Raw genomic sequence first — 13306 nt, 5'->3', positions numbered from 1 at the left:
TGTGCCCGTGACAGTTACTTTCTATTTTAGAAAGCTCATGCCAACTCATCAAGGTTTTGATTAATGTGTATCATTTTAACGTTAGCTTTAGACATTAGCTTTAAACGTTAGCCACTGGAGCTGAAAACGACTAAGACAAACGTGTGTGACTAGCGTGTGTGTTTATATTTGTTTGTGAGAGAGTGTGTGGGTTAACGTGTGTGTGTGTGTGTGTGTGTGTGTGTGTGTGTGTGTGTACAGTACATGCATGCTTCTTGCATGTCTGTTCAGGCCAGCCATTAACTAGGCTTGTTTACTTTGAGGAAAGCACTTCTTTCCAAAATGGTCCGAGCCCTGTTTCTGCGGCCACAAGAGAGGTAACCAGTTACACTGAAGACCCTCTCGGTAAATGCCTGAGAGGCTGGCATTGCCAGGAGGTCCTAGGCCAGAGGTTTCAGTGTTGGAAACACAGTGGAACAACACTGAGTTAACCAATACTAAATGCCAGATTCCTCAACCTCAGCACTAATAGCAGCAGTCTGGTGGGACTCAGACAGCCCCTCTTTATATTTTAAAACCTCCTGCCTAATGTTTGTTGTCTTTGCCGTCTTGGGCCTCGATGGACATTTAGCACTGAAGAACTTAAATCTACACAGTTTTGCGGGGGTTGACTCTGGAGCCTCTGTATCCTCATTTGCGACTTGTTCATCATCGGTCAACTGCTCTTCTCGTACTTGCACTCTTTGTGGCACAAGATGAGCAATGTAGTCCTCTGCCTTTCTGACAAGATTCTGTACTTCGTTGTCATCGTTTTCCAGAAGGGTTTCTGCTCCACAGAGTCCACAAAGCATGCTGCTGCAGGAAGTGGTGAGAAGTTGTCAGCCGTTATGTCAAGAAACACACTAAAGCGCCTATCCATGCTGGACAGCATCTTCTGAGCCAGAGAAGCTGCATCTTTGTAGGTTCGCCCATGTGCAAGCGAGAACTCCGACAGGTGGTTTTTGAGATCCAGGAGTGCTGGCACAACAAGGGAAAGTGATTGAGTGTCACTTTCAAGCGACTTAGTGTGCTCCGCAAATGGCAGAAGAAGGTCTCTCAGCATCTCGATCTTCTGCCACTCACTGGGCTGCAGGTTGTCCCAGCCCATGGACTCAGCCACAGCTGTGAGGTGCTCCTTGACTTCAAGACAACGCGAAATCATAGCAAAGCAACTTGACCACCTGGTGGGACAGTCTTTTAACAGAACCAGAGCACACTTCTGCAGCAGCCGACTTCTGCAGCAGACAGATGACTTCCTAAATTTGTTCACCAAGTGCCTCACTTTCTCCAACAGCCTTCGGATTGGGGCTTCCTTCTGGACCGTATTCACTACAAGCTGTATGGTGTGAACCATGCATGGGGTCCTCTCTATGGCTCCGTAGTCGTATCTACATGGAAATAATAAGAATAATAATTATAAAAAAAAAAAAGTACATATTTAACCATTATAGCCCTTACATTATTGAACCAAATGAAATAGTTCTAGTAGTTAAGTTCCTATGAACTTTAGTCTTTATGTATATTAAATTAAATCATGACCATAAATGCTGAATTAATAGCATAATTTTTAATCTTTTAACTTGCTATGGAATATTTTTTTTAATAATAATAAAAAAAGACCAGTTACATAAATGTTGAATGAATTATATTGTATATAATATTTTTTTTATGTTTCTTACTGTCCCCTTGTTTTTTTTACTCTTTATATTTAATGTGTTTGTTGTGTATTTTGAGAGCAAAGACTAACCAGAGTCAAATTCCTTGTTTGTATATGCAAACCTGGTCAATAAATCTGATTCAGACTCACCTTACCTGTCATCATCCCCTTCCTGATGCTCATAGTCATCATTGGCATCGTTGTGCTCTGCCTCCAAGTCCTCTTCAGAAGTTGTGACAATTTATAATGTTTATTGTTTTCATGCTCAAATTTGCTAATTATTTGCTGTTATGCTGTTTTGCTGTTTTTTTAGACATGTAGGTGTTTTTGACAGTAAGATTATTGTAAAAAATTAGATTACTGTAATTACTTAGAGCAATGTTATTAAAGCATAAATTAGTTTAAAATAACTATATATACCCTTCACATATTTATATATTTTTAAATAAATTTTATTTTTGTAACCAGATATCACTTAGACTCAATAATACACCTCAGGTCTGCTTGCACGAGTAAAATAAATAAATAACACTCATTTAATGTTTGAGAGCATAAACATAATGCTGGTATCACATTCACTAACCTGTCGCTCTTTAAATTCTTTGTACAAATCGGGATGTTTGTCGGCAAGATGCTTTTGACTCCCTTCGCTTGCATTATTTTGTAACATCTTTTGCAGACGGGCTTTGTGGTGTCCGTGGGCTTGCCCTGGCTGTCGGCAATGTAAGCAAAATAATGCCATATTTTGCTTTGTGCATCTGCTTTCTCAACAATTTGTGGACGGTCTGCAAGAGCACCTGTATTTGCAACCATACCTCTCGTTTAGTCACCATAAAAGCCGTTGCGCAGTTAAGAGGAATAAACACGCACTCAATGTGCCATAGAAGCAGCGCGCTGCACGCACACTGCCCCCTGCTGTCGCACTTTAGGAAATACAGCTGGCACTCAAAAGTACCGGTACTAATAGTTTTTTCCAATTGCTAACACACTAAAATGACATGCACAGCACAATTATTTAAACTGACACACAGAGAGCAAAACTTCTTCTCAAGTCTCCAAAAGTCTAAACACCTTTTCTGCTTTACACACATTTTGCATTTCAAAATGGCACTTTTTAAATGCACTGAACACAGTTCTCTGCATAAGACACAACAATGTGCCACCTGGCCAAACACCTCAATGGTTAATTGTTAACACTTCAATCAGGATGTAAGCACTATGAAAAGACCACGGGTGAGAACCTTTTTTTTTACAACAACAATGGACATTGCAGAGAGAGGAAGAGGAAGAGGGAGGTTGAGAATAAGAGGGGGATGAAGAGTGAGAGGTAGGGGTAGAGCAGGTAGAGGAGTTCATGGCCAAAGAAGACAAACACTTTCAAATGAAATCAGAGCAACCTTAGTAGATCATGTCAACCATGGGCTGACAATGCGTGAAGCTGGACAGAGAGTGCAGCCAAGCTTGAGCCGTTTTACTGTCGCCTCTGTCATCCGGACCTTTAGACTGGAGAACAGGTATGTAACCAAAATTTCATGTAGTACACATGTAGTATACCCCATGTCATAGTGTATCAGTTGGGTGACACCTGTTTACTTAGTGTATGACATCAGCCATTCATGAACTGTACAAGTTTCCTGTACAATGTACTCTACTGTGGGGGAAAATATTTAGGCTGCATTGTCCAAGCCCTATATATATTTTTATTTTATTTTTTCTAAAGGACTGAGAGATGACACCATGGTGGAGGAAGGGGCCAAATGTTCACCGGGGTACAGGAAGCTGCCATTGTAAACTTGGTTTTGGAAAATAATGAAATCAGATTACGAGAAATTCAAAGCCACATCATCCAAGAAAACACCTTATTCAACAACATTCAACGAGTTAGTCTGTCCACATTGGCTCGCATTCTCAAGCGAAACCAAATCAGAATGAAACAACTTTATAAGGTGCCGCTTGAGAGAAACTCTCAAAGAAACAAAGAGTTCAGATGAGCATATGTGGATGTAAGTACTATATTGACTGCAGTACACTACACGCAACATTGTTTCCCAGTGTACTGGATAACACCATATTGACTGATTTTTGTTCTTTGTTTTCAGGGAGTACTGGAAATGGATGCTCATGCAATCCCACATGAGTTCATCTTTATAGATGAGGCTGGGTTCAACCTAGCAAAGACCAGAAGAAGGGGGAGAAACCTCATTGGCCACAGAGCCATTATAGATGTTCCTGGCCAACGTGGTGGGAACATCACAATGTGCACTGCCATCTCCAGTATGCATGGTGTCCTCCACCGTCATGCCAACCTTGGACCATACAACACAGCCCATATTCTCACATTTCTGGACAGACTTCAAAACATTCTCATACCACCAGAGCGTATGAATGATGCAGACCATCAAAGAAACCGGTACGTTGTAGTATGGGACAACGTGATTATTTTTCTTGCCTCTTTTTTTTACTGTAATATATTTTTTTCAGAAATTTTCTTTTTCAGTTTACTGTTTTTTTGTAAGAATATTTTTGTTCAGTCCCATGTAAATATATCTGCTGTGCATATGTTGCACTGAATTGTTTACTGTAGTGAAGAAAAAAAAATAAAAATGTTGCAACAGCATGTGTGTGTATCTGCAAATATTTCTGTGCATGTGAACAATCTGATACATATTTTAGTATTATGGCAAAGCATACTAAAGATGGGGGTGCTTTTCATTATGCCCAACAGTGTGTAGGTGGTTAGGCAAAAATCTGGTAATATGAATGGAAGTGTGTGCCATTTCATGCAAAAGTTTGATTTTGATAATGCTATGTGTAGTTTCGGTTGCAGTGCTTCATTTTGCAGGATATATGAGCTATTTTGCAGTTTGGGTGTGTGGTTTTGTGAAGTGTTTTGATAAAACCAGACTAGTTTGAAAAATTGTGTGTTAGCAATTGGAAAAAACTGTAAAATGAAGAACCGAACCGTTTTTAAAAGCAGGGTATCGCGATACCTTTCTAGTACCGGTATATCGTGCAACACTACTGGATAGTTTTGTTTTTTTGTTGTTTGTGACTTTCTTAAAATAACACATCCAGGAGGTTACGGTTTATGTAGTTGCTGTTGAGACTGCTGGTTATTTGGTTCAGTAGTTGGCATAATTCAGTACTGTTTGTTCTTTTCTGTCAACGAATTCCACTGTATGCAGCCAGTGCTTCCCATCCCATTATATCTCTCTAAGGTCCAAACCATTTGTAGAGTTATATCTTGCAATAGTTTTTATGATGCTAAATCTGACTTCAGTTTACAAGCAATGCAAGTAACAGACACACACATTTTATTTGCACTTTTTAGTATGTTGTAGCTTGAGCATTCAAGCACCTTGTTTCTCTCTGTTAAACTTGAAGTATTAATTTTTTTCTGGCATTGTCATGTGATGCTATTTTATTTATTTGGTTTTTATTTATTTTATTTAAATTTATGTGTGTGTGCTTCTAACATGTTTAGTTGGTAAAATAAATGTGTTGTAAATTCAACGTCTTCCGTGTCTGGACTCGATGTATTCTTGTGTCTATAAGGTAACAATAATATAAGAGAACCTTGTTTGAAATGGGTTTGGCTAAAATAAATTTTGGTTTCGTTTATACTACTAGGTACTTATAATATATTGACTGGGTTAAATAGAATTGCATTACTAAAAAGACTAAAATACAATTTTCATTGACTAAAAGTAGACTAAATGTCATCAGTTTTTGTCGACTAAAACTAGACTAAAATGTCATCAGTTTTCATCGACTAAAACTAGATGAAAATAGTCATGGATAATTCTGACTAAAATAAGACTAAAATGCTCAGACTTTTAGTCGACTGAAACTTGACTAGACTAAAAAGAGTATGAACGTGACTGAAATTAATAAAAAATAAAATGACAGCTTGACACAAAGACTAGACTAAGGCCCAATCCCAATTCTACCCCTTACCCCTTACCCTTTGTTCCGCGCGTTCACGTGAAGGGGTAGGGGTGTCCCAATTCTCATTTGGTTGGAGGGGAAGGGGTAGGGGGAAGGGCCAGGTAGCCCTTCAAACGAAGATTTTTCGGGACCACATTTCAGACGAAGGGGTATGATACATTTCCAACATGGCCGACCGAGCGAGCAGAGAGACCCATAAATGTAAGTATTTTTTTACGGTATTTTAGTAATAAATAATCACTTGTTTTATGTTGCCTGTGTTCATGTATACGGTTATGTTCTCCGAAAAAAGATTTGTTAAAATCGTTATGAAAAAAGTTTGCTAATGTTTTTTACTTTATGATAGTTCCCCAACATATTTTTTTATATTTTATTGAAACCCGCGTTGATTTGACAACATAAATTCAAATCCGGTGGCAGCTAACTTGTTTTTTTGCCGCATGCCTGATTAATGTATTGTTTTGTTGTGGTTATGTCCATAAATACGTGTACGTTACATGATATAAACAAAAAGTGCATTCAGTTTGCGTGCTTATTCATCAGTATTGTATGTTCTGTATCAACCAGGGACTCCTGAGGAAACACGCAGGCTCATACGTTTTCGTGCAGAAAACGAGCACTACAGCTATCGATGGCATCTTAGAAGTGTGTGATAAACATCGGCGCATCTATGACGTAGGAGCTAGCGACGACTTATGATGACGTGTAGCGGTCTAGTAGTGGTGTCCCATTTCTTAGGGGAATATTTTCAGCCCTACCCCTTGACACTCTGTTTCAAGGGGCAAGGGGAAGGGGAAGGGGAAGGGGTATAAAATAGAATTGGGATTGGGCCTTAACATGGGCTTTATAAAAAAAAAGTTCAGTGATCCGTCAGATCCTGTAGGCCGGTTAGTACAGTTTACTGCTGAACAACTAATTTTGTCGGTGTGAAATAACACAGAAATTCAAAATTAATAGTTAGTTATATATCTTCAATCTCCCCTCGAAGCTCCACAGTCCTCAGAGAAGCTGTCAGTCACAAATGTCAATCATAATGACACGCCCCGTTTCTATAGCATCAAATTGCTAGCTGAAATCAAACTTATCACAAAAACGAACAATTGAATATATGTCAGCGTGATAACAACTACCTTAAATGACCAAAACCATCTTTCGGAAAATTTTATTTGAAGCGTAATTTATTTTTTTATTTTCATTCATTCCCATTCGTTTGGGCGAAGTTTATGATCTGTACTTCATCCAGCCACCAGGGGGCGATCAAAGAGCCCGCAACTTTTCCAGGACGTATGAGGCACACCCGGGCTCGCGTCGCTTGCCGCACGCCCACATTTGAAATAATGAACTTGTGCAAAAATGCGATATGTGAACGTCCCCTTTAGCAGCTTAAAGGACAGTGGATTTAAACGTTCTGCCTACAAAGGCTGAGGTAATTTAATGGACAAAAGCGCTTACGGTGGCTTTGCCTTTACTGGCGGCCCATCATCGAGCTTGTGCTGCTGTGGTATGCCAACAAAACCAGAGTGTACAAACCACCTTTTTATTATGAGCTAATCTGAGGCACTCCCATACTTTAGACCCCTCAGCCTTTAAAAAAACTTTTGCTAACAAACTCGTTTGACATCGCACTCAACTCCGCTTCACCCGCCACCTTGGAAACTTTGACGTGATGCGCGTAACGTTAGCTCTGACTAGTGGTTTGGAGGAAACGGTTGTTATTTTAGTCAAAGCTTGAAAACGAAATTTAAAAGGTAAAATAATATAAAATGATCAGTCGATTAAAAATATTGAAGTCGACTAACTATCAGCGTCGACGCAGTCGATTATATCGATCAATCGCAGTAGGCCTAGTGATGTTCTATTATTCAAATTAAACATAACTAAACAAATTAATAATTAATTAGGTGAAACTGTGTGCTTGAATTTGCTGTTGCATCATTGGCTACATCTTATGCAGCACTGTAGAATAATAAAGAAGACGCTGTAAGACAGGAGTACTGGCTGCAGTCTTCAACAATATTTAATTGATTCTCAATATTTTCTTTCCTTTCAATGTATTCACAAAATGAACATTTTTAACTTTACAGAACAACCATTATTTGCTTCTTAGTAAAACATTTTTCAAAAAAGACAGTTACATTACAATAAAGGCCTTTCACAAGTTATTGTGTCTTCAGTTCTGTAACATATTTCTATCAAACACAATACATTCACCTTTTACAGCATTTTCAGTCAAACATCACATATTTCATCATAACATTCACAAGACATTAATCTCATTTTTAGACTGTCACAAATTAATATAGCAATTCATTTCATGCAGTCCTCGTGTTTTACATGTACGTCACCATTTTGGCTCTAGATAACTTCCAGTTGCAAACGCACATTTAACTCACTTAAACTTTCTCACACCTCAGTCATACAATGAAAAGGCGTCATGCCTCAGACTAAAAGGCTTCAGTCATCAGACAAAATGGCATCGCGCCTCAGACTGAAAGGCTTCAGGTCTCAGGAAAAACAACGTCAAGTCTCGTACAATTAGGCATTGAATGAAACAGCCTCAGACCAAAAGGCATCAGATGAAACGGACTCAGATAAAAAGGCATCAGACGAAGCGAATTTCCCTAACCCATGTGACGTCACGTGCACACAGTTTTCTGTTAAATGTTACACTAAGATGTATAAAACATATCCCATTGAGATTGTAAATTTGTATTCACTAGTTTTATTTGCATGTAGAAAAAGTTAGCTAAATAACACATTGCAACTTGCTTGCATTGCAAACTATTGTGAACGCATAGGCTGCAAAAATTAATGGTTAAGATTAACTATGATTTTTTTGTCAGACTGATAGGCTACTATTTGTATAACAATAATTTTTCTACAAATACCATAAACTATAGTGTAGCAAAACTGGTTAATTTATGGTTAAGAATGAAACTATTCAAGGTGTTTTTGAAAGATATGGCAGATTAACAGCACCAATTAAAAATGATTCCACTCGGTCTGAAACATCCGGATATCAAGCATGTTATGTCTTTTCAGTGATATACCACAAGATATTGAATGCACAACAAGATCCACTCCACTTGGCTGTAAAGAAAACAAATGAAGGCAAAGATTACACAATCTTTAGCTTGGATCACATGTTTCTTGTGTGGAGAGCAAGGGCATGTTAGACAAACATTTAACTCACTTAAGCCAACACAGATAAGCCATCTAATTTGCAAACAATTGAGCAACATGTTCGACAAAATAATGACCTTGTTCCAGGTTGCTGACAGTAAATGAAAAAGAACTAACAAGAAAAGAAAGTAATAAAGCAGTATTTCGACTCTAGATTGTACACAGTAAAGCAAATGAATGACTTTCTAGATGAAACAAATTTACAAATCCAAGATAGCAGAGCTGAAGAAATTATACCAGGCAGAATGCAAACGATAGATATTAATATTTGCATTTGCTGTCCTCTGCTCTACAGAACACACAGGTCAGATGTGTCCACGTGTGATGGGTGGTAAATCTAAAACATATCCCACTGCAAATGAAAATCATATCACATGCATAATGCACTTATTACAGTGGAAAAAAATAGAAAAAAAGAATATGGGTGATCTTTTTGTCTCAATACTCCACTTTTGTGGCATGTTTGTGGCTGCCAAGTGTAAGTAAGGAAGCACGCAACATCTGCTCGCTCTCACTGGCTATCGCGAATATCACGTCAAAGGCAGCCCGACCAAGAGTTGTAAAATCAAACATGTTTTGTATTTATGATTTAAGATCAGGGATGCTCTGTCTTGATCAGGAGCAGTTAAATATTCATAAAGACACCACACAAGATCATTTTTTGGACATTACATTTTTTGCGACAAGCTTTCAATCTGGTCGCATTCCCCAATCGCTCAGGGGTTCAAATCGGGCTTAAAATCTTCAAATATGTGGCCACAGTCTTAGCAAGCATTTTCAAAACATGCTCATATACACACAAAAAAAATTGTTGGAGCCACAAAAGTCAAATTATACAGAAATAAAGTTGAAATAAAGCAATTTCCTCTTTGTAAAGAGAAAACTGGATCTAGTTGAGTGTTTACTCATGGTTATTTAATGGTTGATAGAAGCAGAGCCACACTGACAGTTTTCTAAGAGATAATAATAATAATGTTTAATTTATATAGCGCTTTTCCAGAGCTCAAATCGCTTTACATACAAAACATAAACACAAGAAAACACACATATACATATACATATCAATCATCACAGATAATGTTATCGGAATAAAATGCTTAATCCGGAGTGAGACAGATAAAATTATCTGACTAGATTGTCTGCAACAGAAGCAGTAGAATAAAAATGCAGGAAAAAGTCCCTCATGCAAGCAAACCGTGTCAAACTGCACCTTGATGTTTGAATGCAACGTCCAAAAAGTGCAAACTCCAGGACCGCAAGCGGCAAACGGGAACACTCGATGATAACTTGATGATAACCACAGAGCCCGATTGAGTGCAGACCAGACCCCAAATGGCAAGCGGGAAAAGCACACTGACCATGAACTCGCTCTCTGAAGTGCAGATCAACTCGAGTTGTTTATATTTACTGTTGAATGTTCAAACTAATACAATGATTCTCGTTTGTATGACGTAAATTCAGTTTGCTTTGGATTCATTCTTGAGGTCATTCTCATGTTGCAATTAAATCAATTTCACTGAAACTTTATTGACATGACAATTAGACAAATCTGTGGATCAACAAACTCTGTCCAATAATCATTTTACCCAAGAGCTCGAATACGAGCGATGGTCTGCTCGCCAGATTTACAGCCAATCAGCATCTATCGACCCGCCTGATCTTTTTAGGACATTATCTACAGGCACATTGATTAACATCCATTTACACACACTTGTTCACGTCTCTGTCTGACTTTGAGACTGAGGCAATCAATCGCTATTCACACTGTCACAGAGACGATTAACATACACCCAGAGGAACATTGTTTAGAAATTATATTGACATCTTCATGTGGACATCTCAGAGTTTTGATAGCAGACTTTGCTATCTATGCCATTCTAAGCACAATTTGAGACATTCTGAAACTCTAGTGTAGTCCATTATCTCAGAATAAAAAAACTCGGGCAACTCCAGTCAGTCTCCATTTGCTCTACATTTAATCTCACGGCTGCCTAGCAGAAATTTGACCAAGTCGCTATGCTACTGTAGCATCAGTTAGAAAAACCACACGCCACAACCAACCATAAATGACCATGAGTCAGCTACACAAACACAGCTACAGTAGGTAGTCAACCAAAATGCCACGTTTCCGAGACCGTGGCGTTAAATACAACCCAGTCATGTGCAACACTCATTCGTGAAATCACCAGCAGATGGCGCAAATGTATGGAACATTTGACTTCTGTTACATTTAAATATTTCAGGGACAGCAGTGCATAAATGTGCTTATACTACTAGTCAGTATTTTAGATTATTACACGATAAATATATTGATAGAAAAGGTGAATTACTCTTAAAGGTCCCGTTTTTCGTGGTTTTTTGAACCTTTGATTGTGTTTATAGTGTGCAATATAACGTGTTCATGTTTCACGTGTAAAAAAACACAGTATTTTTCACATAATTTACTTATCTGTATACCGCTGTTTCCACTGTCATAAAAACGGGCTGATGACTTCCTTGTTCTATGAAGTCCCTCCTTCAGAAATACGTAACGAGTTCTGATTGTGCCAGCGGTTCCTGTGTTGTGATTCGACAGCAGCTTAGCGCTCCTTGCCCGGAAAGGTCACGCCTCTTACCATAACGTGGAGATGCATGCGCTCAGTGTTATTGTAAACATGTCTTTAATTTTACCCTATCAATTTGAGCCGGAATCAGACCCGGTGATTGGACTGCGGGATGAAAATAACAGCGTTTCGACGACATGGCGACAAACACACTCTACAAACGCAACTCTTGTGTATTCCTGTGGGCGGAGGTTAGTCAAAAAACTGTTTTAGTGACGTCATTAAAGAAGGAAGTAGAGGGATGTAGTCCAAACTGGCCGTTCGATGTAGGCGACTTCTGTTAAATAAAATATCTCGCTTGGCATTGAACTTTGAGCTTTAAAATTTTACAGATTGTATTTATACTCTAACAACAACATTACACACTAACTAAAGTTTGAAACATGGGATCACGAAGAACGGGACCTTTAAAGGAACACTACACTTTTTTTTGAATATAGGCTCATTTTCGAATCCATTCTGCTGATCTCCGGGTCTGCCGGTACTACTTTTAGCATAGCTTAGCATAGTTCATTGAATCATTGATTAGACTGTTAGCATCTTGATAAAAAGACCAAAAAGTTTTGATATTTTTCCTATTTAAAACTTGACTCAGTAGTTCAGTAGTTACATCATGTACTATGGCCGATGGAAAATGAAAAGTTGCAGTTTTCTAGGCCGATATGGCTAGGAAATATACTCTCATTCCGGCGTAATAATCAAGGAACTGCTGCCGTAACATGGGTGCAGCAGACGCAATGATATTACGCAGCATCTCTCACATTTGCTGTGCAGCCAAAATTATATACCAGTTATCACTGTAAAGCTGCTTTGACACAATCTGCATTGTAAAAAGCGCTATATAAATAAATAAAGGTGACTTGACTTAGATGCATTTACATTTTGACTGTACCTCAGATGCAGTCAGCTCTATCTGTGTCTGTAAAGGTGTGAACCAAATGGCCCATACAGACGTATGGCCCACAGAAACTGATGGCTGTGAATGACAAAGAAACAGCATTGCTCAGATCAGATTGCAGGGTAGATCGATCTCCTGTGGGAGGTCCTAACTGTTTTCTATTGTTTGTAGCCGTTTTGTCTTCATGTATAAAGTGCTGTCCCACAGACAGAACTTTGGGTTAAGATCTTTTGAAGGCTGAGATGCTGACATCGCTGCTGAAGTACTGTGCTACATTACTACTTTCAATAAATTCTTCTTCCCGCAAGAACTCTGGTCAAGCTTACTTATTTTATGTGTTAGACTGGAGAAATCTAATACATTGGCGAGCCATCAAAACGACTGCTATTTTTTATGATGTCCATCACCACAGAAATAAATGTTAAATCGTTCTTTAGTTAAAAAATGTCAGGCACACTTACAATTGATGTAAATGGGCCAAGCAGTAAATGTTTAAATACACACTGTTTCAATAGTATAGCCACAAGGCTTAAACATTGTGTGTAAATGTCACTTTTTAATTTTGTCTGTGTAAATTTACGTACAATTTTTTTTTTTATTATTATTTAAATAAAGACACTCAAACTTGCATATGGATGTACATTTTGGTAATCATTCCTCATAGTCACACAGCCTGTTTTATTAAATAAGGTGCCATAAATACTATTAAATTGTGATATTTTATCCTGATCCGACAATGTATCAAATATATCTGATCATCCCTCCTCATCCAATAAGGATGCCAAACGCTGATCTATCATTTTTTTATATATAATACAAATACAAATAAAATTAATAATAATAAAAAGTCACTTTTGAGTCAAAGTTGTTTTCTGTTGAGATCAACATTGTTCCACAAATGTTGTGAATAGAGTTAAACATCTACTGAACCCCAAACATCCCACTAATGATTAACAGTTAACTTGAGTTACTTATTTATCTGCATCAATGTAAATCAAG

The sequence above is a fragment of the Megalobrama amblycephala genome, linkage group LG14, assembly GCF_018812025.1.
Source record: "Megalobrama amblycephala isolate DHTTF-2021 linkage group LG14, ASM1881202v1, whole genome shotgun sequence".
NCBI classification, from domain to species: domain Eukaryota; kingdom Metazoa; phylum Chordata; class Actinopteri; order Cypriniformes; family Xenocyprididae; genus Megalobrama; species Megalobrama amblycephala.
Note: the sequence above shows the minus strand (reverse complement) of the source record.